The 24910-nt window shown below is 40.1% G+C and overlaps 1 protein-coding gene across 5 annotated transcripts in view; it reads right to left on the reverse strand.

The window, feature by feature from the left end:
* Window positions 1-20183, reverse strand: part of RBM47 (RNA binding motif protein 47) — a 162485-nt gene extending 142302 nt beyond the window's left edge. The window contains exon 1 of one of the 5 annotated variants that reach the window (XM_007496534.3): window positions 20039-20183. The gene's annotated coding sequence lies outside the window, so the exon portion shown is untranslated. Of the gene's footprint in view, window positions 1-18764; window positions 19218-19265; window positions 19400-20038 lie in introns of those variants that run through there. The other 4 variants (XM_007496536.3, XM_056802556.1, XM_056802557.1 and 1 more) reach the window with 4 other exon arrangements.
* Between the last annotated feature and the right edge of the window lie 4727 nt (window positions 20184-24910).

Raw genomic sequence — 24910 nt, forward strand, 5'->3', positions numbered from 1 at the left:
GCTTGATCACATGGGTTGAAGGGAATATGACTGAGGATGTAGACTCTAAATGAACATCCTAGCGCAAACACCAACAACATGGAAATAGGTTCTGATCAAGGACACAAGTAATAGCCAATGAAATTGCACATTGGCTGCAGGAAGAATGGGGGGAGGGAAGGGAGGGAAATAATGTGATTATTGTAACCAAGGAATAATGTTCTAAATTGACTAAATAAATTACTTTTTAAAAAATAAAGATAAAAAATAGAATGCAAAAAAATGATTTAAAGGATAAAAAAAAGAAAGGGGGCACAGAACAAAAATAGCTTTTGCTTAGTTGGTTTTGGTTAATTATTTGGTTCTATTGATTTAAATTGGAGTCTCACCTAAGATTACACTCCTTTTTATCTCCTTGTTTTTGTTGATGGCTATGAAGTTTTTCATTTGTCAGTACAAGCACTGGCAGGTCAGAACTAACTGGGAAGTTTTCCAAGCATGGGGCCTGACAGTGTGTCTGTCACTTGGGACTCAACCGGCTGAGGTGGAAGATACTCATCCCCAGAATCCTGCTGCCTAGTCAGAGTCGAGCCACAGTGCAAAATGGTCTCTTAAGGTGTGGAGACGGTGTCATCGGCACCAGTGGAGAGAACATAAATGCCAACGAGGTCATGGATTTCTTGACACATCTATGGAGAGTCATCACGGGGTTTGCGATAGAAAAGAAATTACTTGGAGATAGGAAGCAGAATGATAAAGACGTTCTTCCTTCCTTCTCTAGGTAGAAATATCAGCAGAGGGATCCCTTAGAAATTTAAGCCAATGCGGTTTTTATTAAGATATTTTTCCTCAAATGACCTTGAAAAGGACACACACAGTAATCTTCAAATATTGCTGAGAATAAACAAGAAGACTATTTCCCCAGGCTGGTTTGGTGAGCCAGAAGTTAAATGTGCACTTAAATTACAGGGGGAAGGGAGCAGCTGAGTGGCTCAGTGGAATGAGAGTCAGGCCTAGAGACAGGAGATCCTGGGTTCAAATCTGGAATCAGACATTTCTTAGCTGTGTGACTCTGGGCAAGTCACTTGACCTCCCATTGCCTAGCCCTTACCACTCTTAGACCCAATACACAGTAGCAATTCTAAGACTGCTGAAATATGGAATTGCTATAACATGGAGGAACTCCATGCGAACTGGAACAACCTCCAGGAAGTGATGCAGAGTGAAAGGAGCAGAACCAGGAAAACATTGTACACAGAGATGGATACACTGTGGTACAATCAAATGTAATAGACTTCTCCATTAGTGGCAATGCAGTGAAGATAAGGATGTTTTGTTTTGTTTTTAATTCCCGGTGGCAGGAGAATCCAAACTACATATACAGAAAGATAGTCTTCAAATTATAATCTCCAGTTCAATAAAAGGATTGTTAGTCTGAACCTGGAGTCCACAGAACTCCTACTCTGCCTCAATACCCCCTCCCAGGGGTCAGGAACAGATTTGAGGTAGGGAAGTCTGTGAAGTTAAATGAGAAAAAAATATTGCAAGTCACTTAACCCCAATTGCTAGGTCCTTCCTTCTCGGCTGCCTTCACACCTATACTTAGTGCTGATTCTAAGATGTAAAGGAAGGATTTAAAGGAAAAAAAAAACCTACTCAGAAGAAGCCTGTCCAGATCCCCCCTATTATCAGTGCTCACTCCCTTCTGAAATGGCCTCCCCATAAAAGGAAAGCTTCTTGAGGCCAGGTTTTCATTTCACCCCGTGTTATGCACAGTACAAAGCTTTGCATAATAAACAAGTTGGATGGTGTCCAGGTAGGCCTCACTTTGGCTACCAATTCATATCTATGGACACCCAAGTTGCCTTTGTAAGCATCATCCAGTGACTGGTTCCATTTGCCAGCTTCCCAAGGTGGGGGCTAATGTTCACTGAAGAGTAATGTCAACTTAGCCATGTCTCGATTTTGGAGCACTTCTCCCTCAAGAATTACTATGCACTCCCACCTGTAAAATTTAAATTATATCTCTAGTAATAAAAAATATTATATTATGAGGTTTATTAAGGATTATTAGAAATCAAGGAATAAAGAAGATACAAAATAAAACCTACGTGCCCATGGCTGATTAGCCCATTTAAATCCCCGAGCTTAGCTTACTTGCTACACTTGCTACATCATTGCAATGCCAGAGAGAGAGAGATCAAGTGAGGTGTTAATGCCAGTTAAATACCAATTGTGATCTCGTCACTCAGGTGAGATTATGGGGAATTCTGGGAAATGCCAGGGATCTCTGGGGATTGAAGTCTGTGGTTCAACATCTCCATTTTTACACATCGCCTAGCCATTCTGGCTCTTCTGCCTCAGAAATGATACACAGCATTGATTCTAAGATGGAAGGTGAGGGTTTAAAAAAAAAGATTACAAAGCCCTATTTAGGTATTTATTCTATGTAAAATTAATAAACAGAATTAAGCACAGGGCTCTCATTCTACACAATGTTCCGTTTTGGTTGAGTGTTTTCTGTGTTGAGTGGAGGGAGTTTCCTAGCAGTTTTCTTAGGGTTCTATTCTTGAGCTGGTTCCATTTAATATTTCAAAAAGTGATTTGGAGAAAAGTATTGACAGTAGATCAAATAACTACACTGGAGGAGAAGAAGATAAACACGCAAAAGATCTCAGAAACTAGAAAGTGTCAAAAAATTTTTAAAACTATATAAGCACAAAAGACGTGTTTTAATCATTTACAGGAAAAAAAGAGAGGTTTTCATTAAATGAAAAAAATGTATAGGATTACATGGCTCAGTGGATAGAGTAACCCATCCTGATGTCAGGAAAACTCACCTTGCCAACTTCAGAGAGTTAACTAGCTGTGTGACCCTGGGCAAGTTGCTTAACCCTGTTTGCCTCAGTTTCCTCATCTGTACAATGAGCTGGAGAAAGAAATGGCAAACCACTCCAGTACCTCTGCCAAGAAAACCCAAAATGGGGTCATGAAGAGTTGGACACGACAGAAATGACTGAACAATAGAGGATTGCGTGAAAATGAAAGCAACGAAACAAAACAACCAGCTATGCACAGATCTGGGCTAAAACAGGTCACACTGGGTATACGCTGTATTATGGGAGCATAGATTTAGAGTTGAGTGGGACCCAAGAAGCCATTGTGTTTGACCCATGAGGAAGCTGAGACTTGGGAGGGAAGGTGGTGGCTGACTCAGTCACAAAGCCTGTAACATAGGATCTGAAGTCAGGTGTTCCTAATTTCAGACCTCTTGGCTTTTTCAAATCTCAGAGTCCAGCACTCCTCTCCACTCTGCCCTGGGGGGAGGGGGCAATATCAATGACCTATGACTTCATTAGTAAAGGGAACTCCTGGGTGAGGAAACTCTTTCTACTAATTCAGATTGGCACCTTCCCTACAATTTAGAATCTAGGGAGCTGCCTAGAGCACTGAGAAGATAAGGGACCTGCCGCCCTGGGGCATACAGCTGGTATGTGTTAGGGACAGGATTTGAACTAATACCCAGTATTGATTCCAAAGCAGAATGTAAGGGTTAAAAAAAAAAATTCAATATACCCAATAGAATTGCGCATCAGATATGAAAGGGGTGGGGGAAAGGGAAAGAACATGAATCTTGTAACCATGGAAAAATAATCACCTGATTAAATAAAATTTTCAAAAAATAATTCAATATAAATATTGTGCTGAAAGGAACTGGAGGAATTCCATGTGAACTGGAATGATCCAGATGCAGAGTGAAAGGTGCAGAACCAAGAGAACATTGTATAGAGACTGATAGACACTGTGGTACAATCAAATGTAATAGACTTCTCTACTAGCAGCAATGCAATGATCCAGGACAATCCAGAGGAACTTATGAGTAAGAATACTATCCACATCCAAAGGAAGAACCGTGGGAGAAGAAAAGCATATGATCGATCATCCCATAGTTCGATGGGTATATGATAGGGCTTTTGATGTTAAAAGATCTACTGCAAATATGAATAACATGGAAATAAGCTTTGAACAATGATACATGGATTAACCCAGTAGAACTGCTTGTTGGATTCGGGAGGGGGTAGGAAAGAGCAGGGGGTGGGGATCCTGAATCATGTAACCATGGAAAAATATCCTAAATTTAAAAAAAGGGGAAAAAAGTATTCAATGAGAAAAACTATAAATTCAAAAGTCAATTCAATAGTCAGTCACAGAGCCACCTTATTTCTTGTACCCTTCAAGCGGTCCTTGAATTCTTACCAAAAAATAGGTAGACAAGTACCTATTCTCCAAAGTACCCTCTTTCCTAAAAACGGAAGCTAATTTTGAAGTCTTCGGGGCCCACAAAGCCTTTTGGAAACTAACCATTTATATTTAAACCGAAAGTGAACCCAACCTCTCATTTGGTCCAGTGCAGCCATTGCTTTGCACCTCTTACAATTCAATTGGGATGCTTAACTGGTTATATTCATAAAATAATTTCCAATGAAACTCCCCCTTCTTACCCAGCACGGTGGTGTGCTCCTACTCACTGAAATCACTTCTTTTAGCAAGCAAACTTTCCACTGTTTCTATTCAAAGTCCCTCCTCCCCCACCCCTGCCCAATGCGGAAGATCCTTGTTTTTGAGAATAAACACAGAAAATCTGAATGTAGATGGCACCAACCATTTCAAGAATATAAACTGAGTGGTTCTCCTTCGAAAATTCAAGTTCTGTACGGCGAGTCTCCTCTGGGGGAAAAGTCCCCATTCGGCTAACTACAAGTTGCTTATTAGTGGAATTTATTTATCATTTTTAATATCAGTGGAAATTTTCCTAACCTGTGGAGCATATCCTGATTGAGCAGGCTTGGAAGGCTTTGGAAGTGAGTGAGGTTGAAAGCATGTATGCTAGCAACATAAATCAGGATTCCCCCCCACCTTTTTTTAAATCCTTATTTTCTGTCTTAGAATTAATACTAAGTATCAGTTCCAAGGCAGAAAAGCAGTAAGGGCTGGGTAATTGGGGTTAAGTGACTTGCCCAGGGTCACACAGTTGGGAAGTGTCTGAAGTCACTTTTGATTCCACAGAGCCACTCAGCTGCCCTCGCTGGCTGTCAACTTTTTAGGGGCCACTAAAAAGCCAGTAATTCTGCACTAGGCAATGAATTGTCACCGTTTTTTGTTTTTTTTAAACCCTTACGTTCTGTCTTGGCATCAATGCTGTGTATTGGTTCCAAGGTGGAAGAGTGGTAAAGGCTAGGCAATGGGACTCAAGTGACTTGCCCAGGGTCATCCACTATTAAGTGTCTAAGGCCAGATTTGAACTACAGGTCTGGCTCAATCCACTGAGCCACCCAGCTGCACCCCCACCCCCAATTGGTTATCTTTTAACAATTAAGTGTGAACAAATCCAATACCAACCTGTGGCAATCTGGGTAATGACTTGACTATATATGTGGCCACATGCAAATGGATTTTATGTATAGCACCTACTTCTTCAACTTTGTGGAATCTTACTCATAGTTGAGAACAGTTCTATCAAACATCCTATTAGCTAAGCTACTGCCAGTTCTGAACTAAAACTTCTAAAGAAAGGAGTGAGGGGACAGCTGGGTGGCTCAGTGGATTGAAAGCCAGGCCTAGAGACGGGAGGTCCTGGGTTCAAATTTGACCTCAGACACTTCCCAGCTGTGTGACACTGGGCAAGTCACTTAACCCTCATTGCCCAGCCCTTACTGCTCATCTGCCTTGGAACCAATACACAGTATTGATTCTAAGACAGAAGGTAAGGGTTAAAAAAAAAAAAGTACAGTTCTCACTTCTCTTATCCTAGAAAGTCAGTTTTAAATTAAATTAATTTAATTTTTAATTAAATTAATTATTTATATTAATTCAATTAATTTTTATTGTATTGTATTATATTTCTATATAATATTATATTATATAATACATAAATATAATTAATTAATTTAAATTAATTAAATTAAATTAAATTAAAAGTTTTCAAATTAAGGGATAGAGCTTAGGCAGGATAGACTGAGGGGCTTTTTTGTGATTCAGGAAAGCTTCAGAAAAAGTGGTTTGTTTTTTAACCCCAGTTCTGGGAAATACTAAATACGCAGATATCATAACACCAACAATTGCATTTCATTATAGGCCAAGGCAAAACAGCTCTGTAACGGAAGGAAATTCAGAGGAATTTCTACAGCAATCCAGTTGGCATTTGGCAAATCCCCAGAGGTCGAAAGACACTAAGGAAACATCGAACTTGTCTTGACAGTTACTTTCGTGACAACCATTCATTCTCTCTCATTGAACGAAAATAAGAAAAGCCATAAGCCATCTGGTAAAGAGAGTTCCTAAACTTTCATCTTCTTTACGGCACAAAACACACCAGCCTGATTCAAAATAGAGGGCTGAAGGATTTCGATCAAACTTCTAAAAAGATTGCAAAAGATGAAGCTTTCATTTAGAAACAGGAAAGAGCTGAACTGATTACAACATCTCTCCTGCAGCAGAGCACGATGCTTCATTAGTCATCCAACCTCTATCAAGGACCATGGGGCAAACTGAAAAAAGGGACACCACAAGCCAACATGGAGTTCTCTGAACACTCATTTGTTTGCAGGGCAGGAAAAACAGTCCTTTACCAACACCAACACCAAACAGCACATCCGCACGCATCAAGAAGTGTGTGAACATGCATCAGAAGTACCTCCAGGTTATAAACTGTCATTCCACTCTAGTATAAACTTATTTTGCTGTCAAGTTAAAATGAAAAACTTTTAAGATGTTTACATTTAAATTTTTTTAATTTTATTTAATTTAAAAAATATTTAATATGATATATAACTGTAATGATTAGAATGGGTGGTCGCCAAAATTGTCATTAACCTTTAAGTCACGAGACTGTTAATAGCTAGATTTATTAGGAAGAAAAAGAAAATAAAGAGAGAAATCTAGGAAGGTGAAGAATTGCCTAGCCTAATAATTCAGTGTCTCCGAATCTCAGTCTCAGAAAACAAATGTTATATCATATAATACACACACACACACTCACTCACTCTCTCTCTCTTTGTACTTCTATATCTCAGTTCAATTCAATTTAGTCAACATTTATTAAGCCCTTACACTATGTGAAAGGCACCTGTGCAGACCAAGAAGAAGCCGTGTGCTGTCATGGAGAGAAAAGCTCATCTTAGAATTAGGAAGTCTCAAGTTCCATCCTAAATCTCTCAAGGTTCCTAGCAAAAAAAAAAAATTAAACCCTTCTTTTCTGACTTAAAACCAATACTCCGGTTCAAATCTGGCCTCAGACACTTCCCAGCTGTGTGACCCTGGGCAAGTCACTTGACCCCCATTGCCTAGCCCTTACCACTTTTCTGCCTTGGAGCCAATATATAGTATTGACTCCAAGACAAGGTAAGGGTCAAAAAAAAATACCAATGCTCCATGTTAGTTTCAAGGCAGAAGAGAGGTAAGGGCTAGGCAATGAGGGTTAAGTGACTTGCTCAAGCTCCCAAGGCTAGGAAGTATCTGAGGCCAGAATCTAGGACTTCTCAGCTATAGCCTGGGCTCTCAATCCACTGGGCCACATAGCTGCCCCATTCCCTTTTCCTTTTAACTTTTATTCCCTGTAAAATGAATGCCTATAAATGACCATAAATAAATTTCCTTTGTATTATCTTAGCCATTTAGGAGTTTAAACCCTAGTATTTAATTCCAAGACCTAGCTGTAAAGTACTATCTTTCCTGTTTCCATTAGAGAAGTCAGAATTTATTCAGTGCCTTTTTAGTAACAGACACTGTACTAGGCACTCGGGATACAAAGGCAAAAATGGAAAATGTCCCTGCCCTGGAGGAGCTTCCATTCTATGAAGGAAAGAGCAATGTGTGCATATAGAAAATGAAATACAACATAAAGAACCCCTGTGCTTTAAAGGATAATGGAAATCATTACAAGGAGGAGGTGAGAAGGGAGTACATTCCAGGTAGAGATTGCCTATGCCAAGGGGTGGAGCAGGAGATGGAACAGAACGTGGGAAGAAAGAGCCACAGGACAAGCTAGGCTGGGCCTTGGAATCTGGGAAGGAAAGAAATAGAGACTAAGGCTAGGAGAGCAGATTGGAGGCCGACTATGAAAACTTTAAATGAGAAACAGGAGTGTGCAGTTGAGCCTTAGAGATGAAAGGAAAGTTCTAAGACAGAAGGTAAAGGTTTAAAAAAAAGAGAGATGAGAGAGGGGACAATGAAGCTTCTGGGAAGCTGAGAGCTGGGAAGTGATCTGATTAGACTGAGCATATCAAGAGGGAAGTTGTGTGAAGGATGGATTAGAAATGGGAAAGACTTGGGGCAGGGAATCTAATTAGGACACTATTTTCAGGCAATGCCAATAAGGACCTAAACCAGAGAGGTAGCTGTGTGAGTGGAGAGGAGAAATGGATGTGATGGCACAAAGGTAAATGAACAAGACTTGGCAACTGAGTGGATACATCAGGAAGAGGAAGAAGATGGCGTGAGTGCCTTTTTAGGGGCAGATTTTAGGTGGAGAGAGATAATGAGTTTTGTTTTGAGCGTGCTGAATCCAACTGAAGACAAATCAATTGGCAATTGATGATGATTTGGGTAGACTAAGGCAGAATATAAAGATCCAGGACTCATCTGCATAGAGGTGATACTTGTCATCGTCATCAAAAACAGAAAGGTAATGGGGTGTGAACTGGAAAAGCTTCTAGGAATTGATGCAGAGTGAGAGGAGCAGAACCAGGAGAACAATGTACACAGAGACTGATACACTGGGGTGCAATCGAATGTAATGGACTTCTCTACTAGCAGCAATGCAATGATCCAGGACAATTTGGAGGGACTTCTGAGAAAGAACACTATCCACATCCAGAGGAAGAACTGTGGGAGCAGAAACACAGAAGAAAAACATGATCGCATGGGTCAGTGGGGCTATGAGTGGGAAAGTAGACTCTAAAAGATCACCCTAGTGCAAATATTAATAATAAGAAAATGGGTCTTGATCAATGGCACATGTTAAACCCAGTGGAATTGCGCATCAGATATGGGAGGGGGGTGGAAGGAGGGGAAGGAAAGAACATGAGTCGTGTAACCATGGAAAATTATTCTAAATCATCTAATTAAATAAAAAAAATTTTTAATGTTAAAAAAAAAGGTAACGGGGGCCCCAATGCATCCCAGAATATATCTATACTTTAGGGGTTGACAAAGCATAAGGATCCAGCAAAAGAAAGTGAGTAAATAGGAGAAAACATGTCATTAAACCCCAGGCATTCAAGGCTATCTTTAAAAATGTTCAACAATGTCACATACTCTTAAGAGGTCAAGAAGGGCAGAGGCTGAGAAAAAGAATGTTGGATTTGGTAATTAATATATAGATCACTGGTAATTTTGTAGAGTGCCATTTTAAATGAAAATCAAGCAAATGAACCTTAGAAGAAAATCATAGGAAAACTGAAGAGCTTCATTATGAAAGGGAAGAAATATAGGATGATAACTTGAGGGGATGGTAGAGTCAAATGCAAGTATTTTTTAAGGATGAGGGAGATCTGGGGAATGAATAATAGTAAAGAAGTTAGTACTTAAGGAGAGACTGAGAGAGTGCTGAGGAGAGAAGGGAGGAAGAGAAACAATTTGGATCATAGAATTTCAGAAAACTTATGTGGAAAATTGTTATTACATGTAATTGGCAAAATAAGATATCTTTACAAAAAAAAGGTTAGAGTGCAGTAAGAAATGACAAAAAGGATAGTTTAACCAAAACTTGGGATAACACATATGAACAGATGGCACAGGGAAGGGCACAGAACCAGGAAAATTTGTAGAGTAGCACAGGGGAACTCTGATGAATGCCATGATCAATGATGATTCCAGAGGACCAATGACCTCTGGGAACATACTATCTAGTTCCAAATACAAAATAAAATGCAATTTTTGGAAATGACCAATGAAAGAATGTGTTTTGCTTGATTAGGCATATTAGTTATAAGGTTTTCGTTTTTCTTTGTTCTTTTCCCCCAGTGGAGTAGAAATGGGAAGGAATAAAAGCAAATGATTGCAAAAAAAAAAACAAAAACTAAAAAAACTAAATAAGGGTTGGTTGTTTTTTTTTTTTTAAGTAGAGTAAGGGGATAAGTAAAGGTTGGCTTTTGCAAGTCTACTTTCAAATGTAGGTCAAGGGGGGGGGGGGGTTCAATAGATAAGACTCAAATTTCGAAGAAGTATTTGCAAAGCATTCTGCTGTCAAAGTATAGATGAAGGATGATATTGGTAGCCGGAGAGGTTAGACAGCTGCAAAGTAAAGATACTTTTTTTTTTTTTTAATTAAAACCCTTACCTTTTCACAGCAAGGGCCAGGCAATTGGGATTAAGTGATTTACCCAGGTCACACAGCCAATCTATATTTGAACTCAGGTCCTCTCAACTCCAGACCTGGTACTCCATCTAGCTGCTCCAAGTGTGGATACTTATAAACACCCTAGAAATCAACTCTTGGATGGGATCAGCCTGAAGTAGCAAGGCTATGTTACATATCCAGGAAAATCTTAAATTCCATCTTATTTGAGTTGGCAATTTTTGTTTGCTCCTTGAAAAATTATATATATATATACATATATATATATATATATATGTTAAGGGGGCAGCTGGGTGGCTCAGTGGATTGAGAGCCAAGCTGAGATAGGGGAAGTCCTAGGCTCAAATCTGGCCTCAGCCACTTCCTAGCTGTGTGACCCTGGGCAAGTCACTTGACCCCCATTGCCTAGCCCTTACCACTTTTCTGCCTTGAAACCAATACACAGTACCAATTCTAAGACAAAAGGTTAAGGGTTTTTATTTTTTTAAAAACTTAAGTAGCCAAGAGTGATATATTTGTGTTGGTAAAATTAGGGGGGCAAGTCTTAATTGTGGTTTACATTTAAGTAAGAAGGGCTAATTGAATGGCTTTCCAAATGTGATCTGTGGACCTCTGGGGCTCCCTAAAATCCTTTCAATGGGTTCTCTAGGTCAAAATTGTTTTCCTAATAATACTAAAACAATTTACCTATTAAAATACTCTTCCCTTTTCCAATTGCATCTGTGAAGCCAAATTTTCTTCATAAACTTCAATCAAAGCTACAGATTGCATTCAGGCGTTTATAAGAATCTCAATGTCTTTTAGTAAGCCAGATAATAGAAAAAGATTTGAAAAATATGTATAGCAAGGCCTTTCTTCTCACTATTTTCATGTTTTAGAAAATAGTTACTTTCATTAAGTAGTTAACATTTAATAATAGATGTGTGTATTATCTTTTAAAGTGAATTAATATGCTTTCAAATTTGTCAGTTTTAATATGGTCAATATTAACAGACATAAACAAAAAGTCTTTGGAGTCATCAATATTTTTAGAGTATAAAGTGGTACTCAATTAAATTTTTAGAAGTATAAATAGGTCCTGGGACTAAAAGTTTGAGAACACCTGGGCCAAACTGACCACATTTTTAGTATCTTAAAGAAAAGTTTACTTGGCCACATCTTGTTCACCACCTCTCCTCCATACCTTATGTCCTATGAAAAACAAACCAACTCCCAAAGTAAAATGGTTCTATAAACAACACTGTAAGTTCATAAATTTCTGTTATCCTAAGTACTAACTTGACTTGTCTTTCCTCACCAAACTATTTCTCATCTCATCCTTTCAAAATAAAAATCCTAAGGTCCCTTCCCATTAATAACGCCCTTCTCACACCCCCAACCTAAATAGGTATCCAGAATTCCTATGTGCTTGTTTAGATTGCTATGTTTAGCCAGCAAATGGAAAGTAAAATGAGGAAAAAGTTCGTACCTCTTTAAGTGCTGTTACCATACCTACATAAATTTTGCTTCAAAATTGACCCTGACTATAAAACCTCTGGTTAGGGTTCACCGTTATCCTCATATCATTTCTCCCTTGACAAATTTATTGGGAAAAGGGGGTAGGAGACAGAGGATGAATCCTGTCAGCAAGCTGCCCTGTCTTAATAGCTTTTCCATAAAAATTTATATTTGCTTTTTTTGAGATAAGTGAAGGTGTTTTGCCCTTTCTTTTTTATAATAAAGGTTATCTAATATTTGATCTAGATGCCTGCCAAGCATTTAGCTGCTTACAGAATTAACACAGCTGGCAGGAGGCACTGAGGTTAGGTGAGTCACACAGGTATTCAGTGTCAAACTTAGGATTTGAACCCAGAACCTCTAACTCCCAACCCAATACTCTTTCTACTATATAAAGCTAGAATGTGCAAACTCTCATTTGGCTTATTTTGCATGCTGAGGCTCTTTTTGAGCTCATTTTCAGAACTTTATATCAGAGTACTTTTTTTTAATAGTAAAAATTCAGCCGAGTTTAGGCATTCATCAAAACTCATAGCAATTTGTCAATCTAGAATAAAGTTTCCCCACAAGTAATATAAAACCTAGAAACAAAACCAAAGTAATTCTATAAAAATACTGATCGACTCCTTCAGTGGCAAAGATCATTTAATCAGAGCCAAGGTTTGTTAAAAGAATCCTGTGCTCCTACCACCAGGGTAGACTCAAATGGGTTGAGACTTTTAGTATGGAGTAAAATTACATAATAAAAATCCCAAACAGAAAATCAGTTAACTTTGAACTTTACTGGTAATTCTGATTCCGTTGATACATTCACCATCACACTCAAATTTTTCATTTCTAATATGGTCAATATTCATCTCTTTTCTCCCCATAGGACCAAGTTCTGTTGTTTGTCATCGGGCCAAACTCCCACAGACTTTAAGGCAGAGGGAAGGATAGCAGAACTGAGTCTGAGTCTTCAGTAGCAGCATACAGCTGCTTTTGTCTTTAACCACCTAACTGGGATCAAAGGTGAATCTGCAACTCTGCATTCTTCAGTGTGAAAGCTATATTCTAAAATAATAAGGTCATCTGTGTTGAGAAAGAACTCAATCATGGATTTTAGCAGATAAAATGTAAAAAACATCAGGCCATTGAGTTTTCAGTTAATAATAAGTTGTTGTGCTCCATTAAGTTTTCTGTGTCACCAAAACCTCCCAGTCATAGCTAACAAAGCCCACATTGTCTTTAGAAGGCTACTGAGAAGATGTGCCTAATCTTGGCAGGAGCTTGGTGTACCCAGAACCATGTTTTTTTTTTTAATACAATAATAAAAAGAAATATCCTTTAAATTGTCTTCTTTTCAAAGATAAGTAGCAGTGTCATTCTCAATTTTTAGAGGTATAAGAATTTCACCTGAAACTAGAATTCAGATCACATATATGTTCAAAAATAGGGTATCAAATGATTTTAAAACCATTCTGTGATAAGTTCATTTTGTTTTTATACAAAACTTTTTCCCCCATGGGAAGTGCTATAGAAAACATTTTATCCAATTCTCAGGACTCTGAGTATGTTGAAAGTACATTTTTAGAGGTTCACATTTCCTAGGTCAGGTAAGAGTAGCTTGCTAAGCCCAGTTTTTGATTTCACAATACTTTTGTATGCATTTACATGCCCACTGGCATGCAATTGATGCATATAGTTCACAGTTATCCCAGAGGAGACTGTCAATGTTGTATATTGAACAAGTGGACCAAACCAGTTTTAATCCTGGCTCTGTCACTTTTGGACCAAAGGCAATTTGCTTACCTCTGGGAGCCAGTTCCCTTAGGTCTAATGGGTATAATAGTTTTACATACCAACTGCCCATAGGTCAATCCTGCCTTCTCACTATACACATGAGGAGAGGCTGACACAGGGAGTCTGACCCAAAGTCACAAAAAAAATAAGAGCTAAATTTGAACCCAGGCCTTCAGATTCCCTCCATTGCACCAAACTGGAAAACAATTTCATCATCAGGTACTTAGTCCAACCCTTTCATTATTGAGATGAAAAAACTGGGCTACAGAATGAAAGCATGATTTTGACTCCCCATTTGACATTTCTCTGCCACTCAGCATGCCTGAACCTTCCTTCCCCTTAATATGCAAAGGATAAACAAAATTTTACATTAGTCTAATTTCTAATTAGAAAGGCTACATCTCCCTTCTCTCCCTTTCCATTTCTCCCCAAAATAATACAACCAAGTATCAACTTACTCACTCTGGATCTCAGTTTTCCTATGTGTCATGACATGATTGGACTAGACTGTCCAAAAAAGATCCCTTCTGAGGTTTAATCTATGACCTCATAACAGTCAAACTGCAAAATTAAGAGAATTCTTGGGGAAAATTGGTCTTTTTCCCTTAATTTCCACCATTTTGTGTGGTTGAGTGAATTATATTTTTAAAATGTAGATTTTTAAAGAACCGGGCATGGGAAGCTGGAAGGCTAAAATTGAAGAAACAACTTCCTGAAAAGTACGTATTTTTATTTAATTTTAAAACACTGCTAATTGTAAAGTCACTGGATACTTTCATCAAAAGGATAGTCATTGTAATCATGTTTTCTTTTATATATATATACATATATGAATAACAGACATAGAATCTAAAGTCACCTTTAAGAACTAAAGAGAAGTGATATTGGCCTCCTGGCTGTTTCCAAGAATAGGGTAACTCCATTTCTCTGCTCCAGGTATTTTCTCTGGTGGTACCTCACCAGGAAAGGTCTTCCTCTTCTGCTGATCACCTTTGTCTTCCCAACTGAAATCCCACCTTCTGCAAGAAACCTTCCTAAATAGCTCTTAATTCCCTTGCTTTCCTTCTGTTAAATATCTATTTGTCTTGTATAGTTTTCTTTATATCAATTTGTTTGCATGTTGTATTATTATATGGTAAGCTCCTGGAGGCCAAGGCCTCTTTTGCACCTTTTTTGTATTCCCCAGCATTGAGGTGTTGCAAAGGAGAGAGCATATCAGGTCTGGAGTCAGGACTTATCTCCCTAAATTCAAATCTGACTTGACACTAGCTGTGTGACCCTAGGTAGGTCATTTCACTCTGTTTGCCTCAATTTCCTCATCTGTAAAATGAGCTAGGGAAGGAAATGGCAAACTACTATAATATCTCTGCCAAGAAAAACCCAAGTGGAGTCACAAAGGGTGGGACAAAATTTGAACAACAAAACATTTAACACAGTACCTGACACATAGTAGGCACTTAATAGATGTTTATTAATTGATTATCTGGTCCTTATGTAAATAAGTAATCCAAGGATCTTGTTAGCTATCATTCTATAGATGAGGAAACTCAGGGAAGACCAGAGTTAGGTTTTAGATCCACTTGGATGGATCCAAGCCACTTAGATCTAAAGCTAGTATTCTTTTTGCAGCACAGCTGTCTCCTAGTCTTCTGGGAGGATTTAGGAACAATCCAGAACGTGTTTGTTACACATATATAAATAATTACACAAAACACATAACAGATAGTAACCCAATGTTTTTATAGTATACATACACCTAGCTTATCAGATAAAAGTCAAAACACTGAAAAAGAGACTGAAAAGAAAGGGAAAAAGGAGGAGTGGAATGGCTGGAGCTTTTTGTGATCAGTTTATTTCTGATACAACAGGAGATAGCATCTTCAAACATTCCAACTGGAAGTTCAAGGCAGAGTACTAGGAGAATCTGAATTATAAAAGGAAGTTAAACCTAGAATTATCCAAGTTGAGTTGCTTTAAAAAAAAAATCAATCCTCTCTAATAGCCAGGAAACATTTATGATCTCCACATGAGCTATATATAATGAAGCTGTACACCCTTATTTCCAACCTGGTCAGAATCACTTATTGGATGACCTCATAGCTCCCTTAACCTTCTCCTTCCACTGGAAGAGGAGATGTTCCCAAACTTTCCATTGATTTATACTCAGTAAACTTTAGTCATTAAGATTCTCTTTACTCTTCACACACACACACACACACACACACACACACACACACACACACACACACACACACACACACACACACACACACATATGCTGAGATGAGGGGAGATGGCAAACCAGGAACCAAATCCTGGCAGGAACCAACCAGGTGAACTGAAACCATACCAGTAGGATTTTAAGGGCTGGATGCCTATTCCCTTTGAATTCAAAGACTGTAACAATTCATAAGGTGGCAATGAGTGCTCAATCATCCCCATATTTCACTCTGAAAATTTCCAAAGGCCACTATTCACACAATCTTTGTAACCCAAGTTACTTGAATATTACTGAAAATCTTTTCCTTTCCACCACTGGTTATTTCAGCGAATAACCTCAACTATTATTAAAACAGGAAATCGACATCAAGATGCCATTATTTCTATTAAGCAGGAAAGTGAAAATTCTCATCAGATCAATATTAGCAAATTTCCAATGAAATCTTTAGTCAATTCTGACATACATACAATGTATGACGAACAAGAGGGCAAAATTTTAGTAATGGAAACTTGAATCCAAGGTAAAGCTTTTCTGGTTTCTGAATTTTGTTGTGAATTACCAACTTGAGTTGTTATTATTAGAAGAGAGGTTTCCCAAGCTTTCCATGTTTTCCTAGTGAACTTTAAAGTTTCAAGTAAGCTTAGACTGAGTTTGGGATGAACTTCCCCCTCCCTCTTAACTAGCCAAAGTGAGAGGAGGGACTTCAAAACCTTAGGTGGAAACTGTGTGAGGTTTCACCATCTCTTTAAAAATAGTCAAAGTCCAATCAGTGCTTTGCATCAAGTTTCATTTTTAAATTTTTGGAGTAAAAGTAAAATTTGAAAAGCAAATTTAACCACTGGTAGGAAAGTAAACTCAGCCATATAGTCTCATACCGCTAACATTTTTGTCCTTAAAAGTCTACTATTATTAAAAGCCCCTAAAAGCTGACTAAGTCTTTAACCAAAAAGAATTTCCCCCAAAATACACCCACTCAATCTTAATGTTCATAACATTAAAGAAAATATCATAAATTTTAGATAGGACCACGATTTACAAATAATAGCTTCCTTGTGTTCTCCCACTCTTTCAACTACAGTAGTATAAACTACTGGCTAAAGAATTCATCACAAGAAACAAATGATAATGACATTGTCTATAAAAGTGCTCCTCTCCCCAAACCCCATTTTAAAAAATGTTCAGGGCACAATGATATTTAAGTACCATTCCAACATACATCTGTAATCTCAGTATTCAGGGAAATGATAAAAAAAAAATAATGAACATATCTCTGATTATTAAAATATATTCACATGGTCCTTTAAAAAAGCTTAATTTATTTTTATTATTAATTTATTATTATATAATAATTGTTATTATTATAATTAATAATTAATGAGATCCCCTTCACAATGGCTAACTGATATCCAGAAATAGTTTAGAGAGGCACAGAATTTTAATAGCTCTTGACTACAGCTATAGTTATAAGTACTGGATTTTTATGGTAACTCATTTTTCCCATCTCATATTAAAAATCTAATAATGAAATCAACACTGTGTTGGAGTGACTGTGTCTTTTAACGTTCACCTAGTATATTTAGTAAGTCAAGAAAGCCAAATGAATGCTTGTATCTAAAAGGGAAGAGGACACGAGTAAATAAGCGAATCGTGTGAAAAAAAACAAAACTTTTTTTTAACGTTCTACCCTCCCTCCAACTCCTTCCCTTTGTAAACCTCCTGTTTAATTTGCCTCTGTTATCTTTTGTATTGTGAACTTTGCTAATAATTCCAAACTGGATTGCTCTTGAAGATAAACACAAAAAGTACTATCATATTTTCCTCTTTTTTGTTAGCCCGAGTTGCTTTAAGGTTTTTTCTTATGCCAGGCTCAGCTTGATACCACCCGATGACCTTTCACCTTTCGGATCTGGCACCTGCAATTCTCAAATGTGCTTAGAACAATTGCCAGCACACTGGTATTTGTGGTCTGGATTGTAGCTATTTCAACATACTTGTGCCTACTAGTGAAAAGCTTCCCCCCCCCCCCACCTCCTTCCTTAAAATCATGTGAGTTTGGCTTTAAAAGAAAACATTGTTGCTCTAAGTTATTCTTCAAGAAAACAGTGATTCATAAAAAATGAGAGTAAAAGTGGCTGGCTTTTTATTTCGTTTTGCTAATGTTCTTCTTAAGGACAAAACCTTTTTTATCAAGTTTCTCTGTCCTAGAAGCAAGGTCATACCCTAAAATGTCTCAGGGGGCTGCCTAGAATAAAATACAGAAAATCAGCTCTCTTAAAATCTTCACTTGGTCTTCTTTTCATTGACCCGCCCGCTAGCAGCGGAGAGACAATACGGGTAATATAATATTAATGCCACCACAGGCGTTCTGTAGAGATTCTTTTTTGTTTAAAACAAAATAGCCCACCTCCTTGAAGCTAAGGTGACCTCACCGGTAAGTCAGTCGCTCTAGAATAGGGTTTGATTCGGGACTGGCGAATATGTAAGGAGAATTCTTTAAGAGACACGCACGGAGCCACAACCTGGGCTGAATTACCTCATTTTATTCACCTGTGCCTCTTGACAGATCCAACCAAATCTTTTCCACGCATGAAAAAAAAAAAACTTGATTTCTTGCCCTGGAAATGAAATGATTGGGCATCACGAGAAAAGCGATACTTTGCCAAAGTTGCTAGGACTTTCTAGTTTTGTAGAAGCCGAAGCGTTTAAATCCTTTCCTAAATAATTTACTTCCTCTAAAAGGCCGATGCTCCTAGCAGGAGGAGATTGGGGGGGTGGGGAAGGGGGGCGCCGACGAAGCTAAAGAAAAGGGCTGGGGGTAGGGGGAGGCGTTAAAGAAAAACCCCTCAGGAAAAGGAAAACTAGTAAGAGAAAAGAGAGCAAAATAACCTCCCCCCCCTCCAACGGTCAAGAACAAAAACACCCACCTACCTGTATTAAGGGTTGGAAGTCAACCACCGGAGAAGTGAACCAGCATTCACAGCAGAGCAAAATACAGGAGTGGGAAGTAACCTACCGCGGCATCCTCCCCCCCTCCCTCCCTCTCCCTTTTTTCTAATGTAAAATCAAAATAAGGAGTGTCAGGCTACTCCTACAGTGCCTGCTTAAAGCAACAGATCTTTTTCAGGATTAGCTCCCTGGCGAGCGTGTGCGGAAGTTTTTTGAGTCCCTAGGAATGCTGAAAACCTGCAGAAAGCCACTCAGCAAGTCGCAGAACCAGGCGAAGTTCATTCAGCTCCTGGCTCCTCTCTGACCTAAGCCGCGCATTCCAGCGTTCTACAGGAGCACTAATCAGAAAAGGCAACTCTCCAACCAAATTCCTGCCCGGACGCAAAGCGCAGCAAAGTTCGGCTACGACCCTCTCCGAGGCTCCCGTTTCCTTCTGCCCCCCCCTCCCCCGCCCCCGGCTTGGGAGGCTGGGCGAGACCTCACCTAAAAACCCGCGAAGGTGAAGAGGGAAATGGTCAGTGGCCCATCTCGGGCTGCCTTTCCCTCGGCCGCGCTCCCCCCGCCCCCTTTCCTGGTTCTCTCCGTTCACAGTAGCAAGGTTGTCTCTTGTATACTCCCTTCCCTTAAACTCACCAAACCAGATTTTTACTCCCTAACACCAGCAACTTCCCGTAAATCTGAACTGAAATTTTATCCTCTTCACTGAGCCTCAGCTGGCTGAAGGCCAGCGCAGCATTCTTGTTGTTTTAGGAGCGCGGATACCTCTGCTGGACGTTGTCCTTCTTTGGTAAATAAATAAATAAGTAAACCGGCTCCGGTGGAAAGCCCGAGCCCCGCGGAGAAGCCTAGGCACCCGGGCCGGACTCCGACAAACTCTCCTCCCCACCCCACCCCCTCCCGCCTTGGAAAACCAAACACACATCCAGCCGGGGTAATTGACGCCTATTTACAAGAGAAATTAATAAAAATAACTGGGACGAGCTCATTACAGAAGCACCTGTCTCACCTGCTCACACGGGGTCAAACCTACCCCCCCGCCCCCGTCCCGAGGTTCTGAGAAACAAAACCAGAAGCACATTGGAGGAATAAGGAACCAGCTACTGAATGATCAGAGGTCAAGTCCAAACGCGAGCCTCTTCCCCCACCGCGGCCCCAGACCCGAAGGAAAGAAAAGATTTCAATTCTCCTTCTAAGATTAGGCTTCTCGGCTCGTGCTGCCCCTCCGAGCGAGAGGCAGGAAAACAGAGCTGACTCACCTGAAGCATAGTGTGTGTGGAAGCCACGCAGGAAGGTGCGTCACTGGGAGAAACCCATGACCTTTACTGATCCATTGTCAGCAGAGCGCGGCTGGGGCCCGCAGAAGAAGTGGCGCTTCATCTTAGCAGGCTCTGCCCCAAAGTGACATCTGCTTTCTAGAAGGGGAACAAAAACACTCATCCAAAAGCAAGGGCAGAACGCTCTCGACCGGGGGCCGGCTCTCTCAGGGTGTCTCCCTTTCGGGTCAGCTCAGGCTTCGGCCCCCACCCCCACGATCCAAAAGAAACAATGAAGCCAGACGATAAATGAGGCCGCCCCTTTTACATTACCTGTTTATTCAAAGGGTCAGGAGGCCGATGGGCTTCCACCACCCTTCAGCTGGTTTATTGTCAATAGGATTAGCCTACACGAATTTCATTTAGTGCTGGAGACCCGACTAGCTGGAAGGGGAACCGGGCAACTACAGAAACCTAAAAAAGAATCCTGATTTCGGGGTTCCACCGTCATGCAACTGAAACAATTTATAGGGTTTGGTTTTTTGTTGGGGGGTTTTTTCAACATTATTTTTCAGTAAAAAATAATTCCACTTATTTGCAGAGGAAGGGGAGATTAAATAGAAAGATCAAAGAGTGGGAATTTTTCGAGAAGATCCTAGGGACCTTAAAAGTCATCTAGCCCCAAGCCCATGTTTTACAAATGAAGAAACTGAGGCCCAGAATGATACCTAAAGTCTGCCAGTCAATAAATATTTACTAAACACCTACTAGATGGTGGACGTTCAAAGAAAAATAAAAGTCTGTCCCTGCTCTCCAGGAATTCACAATCTAAAGGAGGAGACATGAGTAAGAACACATTCGATAAAGGATAAATGAGAATCTTCCACAGGAGGCGCTTGAATAAAGTGGGATTAGTAAAGGATTCTGGGAGAAGGCGGGATTTTAGGGGAGACTTGAAGGAAGCCTGGAGGCAGATAAGAACCAGAGCTTTCTAGGCTTGGAGTCCAGCTAGTGACAATGCTGGGAGCCAAGAGATGGAGGGGCCGGTTTGCAGAGCTGCAAAGAGACCAGTGTCAATGGATCAAAGGTAGAGTGACTGGTCCTATGTCTCCCAGGTTGCAAGCATTCCTTCAGGGCTTTAAACCTAAATCCTATCTCTGCTCACCACCCTTTTCTAGTCTCCCTTCTGGCAACCGCCCTGGATGACCTTGAGAAAAATATTTGCCCTCTCTGGTCCCTACTCTGCTCATCCCTAAAACGAAGGGACTGATCTACATGCAGTTTATAGCATGTAAACTGTTTGCCATTAGGGATTTTTTCATTCTTTATATTTGCCCTGTTCCCCACTGCCTGCTACAGCACTAAGCACATAGTAGGTTCATCATACTTGCTTGTTGATGGATTTACTTTACGATTCTGATTATTTGACCTGTCATTTTACCAATTTTAAAGATTTTTAATGGATTGTAAGGTAAGTCCTAATGACAACTCCCACTTGGGAAGGAAAAGAACACTAAACTTCTTTCTTAAAATTCAGGAGCCATTGTTTGGGACCCAAGAAAGAAGCAAAATCATTCAATTAAGAACTTGTTACGTACCTACTATGTGCTTGGTACGGTGCAGACTTTGGGGTTACAAAGACAGAAGTGAAAGAGCCCCTGATCTCAAGGATGGGGGGGATCGGGTCCAGAACACACACACACACACACACACACACACACACACACACACACACACACGGAGGACTGTGCTAGAACCAGGTTTATGCAGGAGAGCTCATTGTTTGATTTTCAATACTAGCATTTATATTTCTGAAATCCTAGCTACAAATCAGGACTTGACTTAATTTGTTGATGGTCTGGACTTGCAAAAGTATTAATAATGCAGATTGAACTTAAAGGCATGTGTATACAGCCCAAGATCAATCTAATTTTTATTAAGTGCCTGCTATGTACAAGGCATTATGCTATGTATGGTGATCCCAAAAGAGGCCAAAAGATAATGCCTGCCCCCTTAAGGAGTTTATAAGCTAAGGGGGGGAAGCAACAAACAAACATACACAAAAGCAAGTTATATATAAAATAAACAGGAAATAATTAACAGAGATAGAGAAAGGCCTCTTAGAGAAGGTAGAAATTTAGCTGTGCCTTAAAGGAAGCCAATAAAGTAAGGAGGCAGAGTTGAGGAGGAAGTACTCCAGGTAGAGAGAGCAGATAAATGCCTAGAGAATACCTTGTTTGTGGAATAGCCAAAGGGCCAGGCCAGTGGATCATAGAGAACATGCCAAGGAGGAAGGTGCCAAAAGACTGGAAAGCAAGGCATATTGGTGGTTTAGTAGACAGAATGCCAGCCCCCGAGTTCAAATTTAGCCTCAGACACGTCCTCCCTGGGTCACTTCATCCTAGTTATGTACCTCTTACTGCTCTTCTGCCTTGGAATTGATGCTTAGTAACCATTCGAAGACAGAAAGATGGTAAGGCTTTTTCTTTGGGTGGGGGGAGACTAAAAAGGTAGGAAGTGGCTAGTTTATCAAGAAAGGGCTTTGAATGCCATACAGAGGTCTTGTACTTGATCTGGAGGCCAGAGAGTACCACTGGAGTCTACTGAATTGAAGGTGACATGTTTGGATCTGTATTTTAGGAAAATCTTTTTATCGGCTGAATGGGGAATGCATTGGAGAGGGGAGAGATAAGGGGAATGCAAATCCACCAGCAACCCTACTCTAGAACTGAGGAGGTGAAAATGGACCTAAAAAGGTAGCAGTATCAGAGGAGAGAAGGGGGCCTATTCAGTAGATGTTTCCAATGCAACAGGTCTTGGCTACAGTAGGAGTAGGGAGGTGAGAGATCATGAAGAGTTCAGGATGACCATGAGGTTGTGAGCCTGAGGGACTGGGAGGAAGGTGATACTCTCTATAATAAGAGAGAAGGTAGAAAAGGTGGAGGGAGTGTTATGGGGGAGAATAATGAGCTGTTTTGGACATATTCAGTTTAAGATGCCCACTGGATATCCAGTTTGAGATGTCTGAAAGGCGCTTGGAGATGCTCCATTTGAGGTCAGCAGAGAGCTTGGAACAGAATAGGTGAATGTAAAAATCATCAGCATAGGGAGGGTCATTAAATCCATGGGACCTGCTGTCCAAGTGAAATTGTATAGAGGGGGAAGAGATGTCCCAGGACATTCCCCTGCAGGACACCTATGATTCTTGGGCATGATCTGGATAAGGATCCAGCAAAATAGACAGAGAAGAAGCAGTCAGATAGGTAGGAGAAAAAAGAGGGGGGGGGAGGGAGAAAAAGAGAGGGGGGGAAGAGAGAGAGAGAGAAAGAGAGAGAGAGAGAGAGAGAGAGAGAGAGAGAGAGAGAGAGAGAGAGAGAGAGAGAGGAGGAGTATCCCCAAAGAGAGACAGAGACAGAGACAGAGAAACTGAGAGAGGAATAGTATCCCCAAGAGAGAGAGAGAGAGAGGAGAGAATATCCCCAGAGAGAGAGAGACAGACAGACAGACAGACAGACAGACAGACAGACAGACAATCAGAGACACAGAGAGAGAGGGAGAGAGAGGAGAGACAGAAACAGAGAGAGAGAGGAGTATCCCCAAAGAGAGAGAGAGAGAGAGAAATTGAGAGAGAGGAGGAGTATCCCCAAAGAGAGACAGAGACAGAGACAGAGAAACTGAGAGAGGAATAGTATCCCCAAGAGAGAGAGAGAGAGGAGAGAATATCCCCAGAGAGAGAGACAGACAGACAGACAGACAGACAGACAGACAGACAGACAGACAGACAATCAGAGACACAGAGAGAGAAGAAGAGAGAGGAGAGACAGAAACAGAGAGAGAGAGGAGTATCCCCAAAACCAAGAGAGAAGAAAATATCAAGGAGAGGATGATTAACAATCAAAGTATCAAGGAAAATGAGGATTGAGAAGGAAAATAAGGATTGAGAAAAGGCCATTAGTTTTGGCAACTAAGAAATCATTAGAAACTTTGGAGAAAGCCATGTGAGTGGAATGAAAAGGTTGGAAGGTAGATTATAATGGATGGAAGGATTAAATGAGAGATATTCTTAGAATGGAGGAGACAGGCATATTTGTAAGCAGTAAGGAATGAGTCAGTAGATGGGAAGAAATTAAAGATGAGTGATAGAATGGGGATGACAGATGGAGCAATCTATTGGAGGAGTTGGGATGAAATGGAATCACTTTTTTTTTTTTTGGTAAACCCTTACCTTCCATCTTAGAATCAATACGATATATTAGCTCCAAGGCAAAAGAGTGGTAAGGGCTAGGCAATGGAGAGAATGACGAGATATGCTTTAGGAAAATCATTTTGACTGCTGCCTGGAGTATTGGAATGATGTGGAGAGACTTGAGGCAGGGTGACTAATAAAGACTGTTTAATAGTCCTTGGGAGAAAAGATGGGAAGGGCTATCTCATCCTCAGAGACTAAAATGAAAGAGGAGATGGGAGTGGGATAGAAGACAGAAAGAGGACAGAAGTTCATGTTTAATTACCTCAATTTTTTTTCTATGAAGCAAGGTCTTCAGCAGAGGTACTGAAGGGAGATAGAAGCAAGGGAGGCTTGAGGAGAGAAGAAAATTGCTGCTCTGGTAAATGGATAAGGAACCAAGTAAAGAATACTATGATTACCTTCAACTTCTATCTGAATTTCATCAGCATAATTTGTGGGGACCCTGGTAAGCAAGCACTGTTTCATGGTTTCCTGCAGTTCCATTCAGCAACAGGTATGATCAGAGAAGGCAGAAGTAGATAATCCACCCCAGGATTGGGGTTTGACAAAATATGATTAGTGATTGGATGAGTGAATAATAGCAAGAAGAGTAGAGACTTGAGTTGACATGGTTTCACTAAGGACTT

Source organism: Monodelphis domestica, chromosome 6, assembly GCF_027887165.1.
Source record: "Monodelphis domestica isolate mMonDom1 chromosome 6, mMonDom1.pri, whole genome shotgun sequence".
NCBI classification, from domain to species: Eukaryota; Metazoa; Chordata; class Mammalia; order Didelphimorphia; family Didelphidae; genus Monodelphis; species Monodelphis domestica.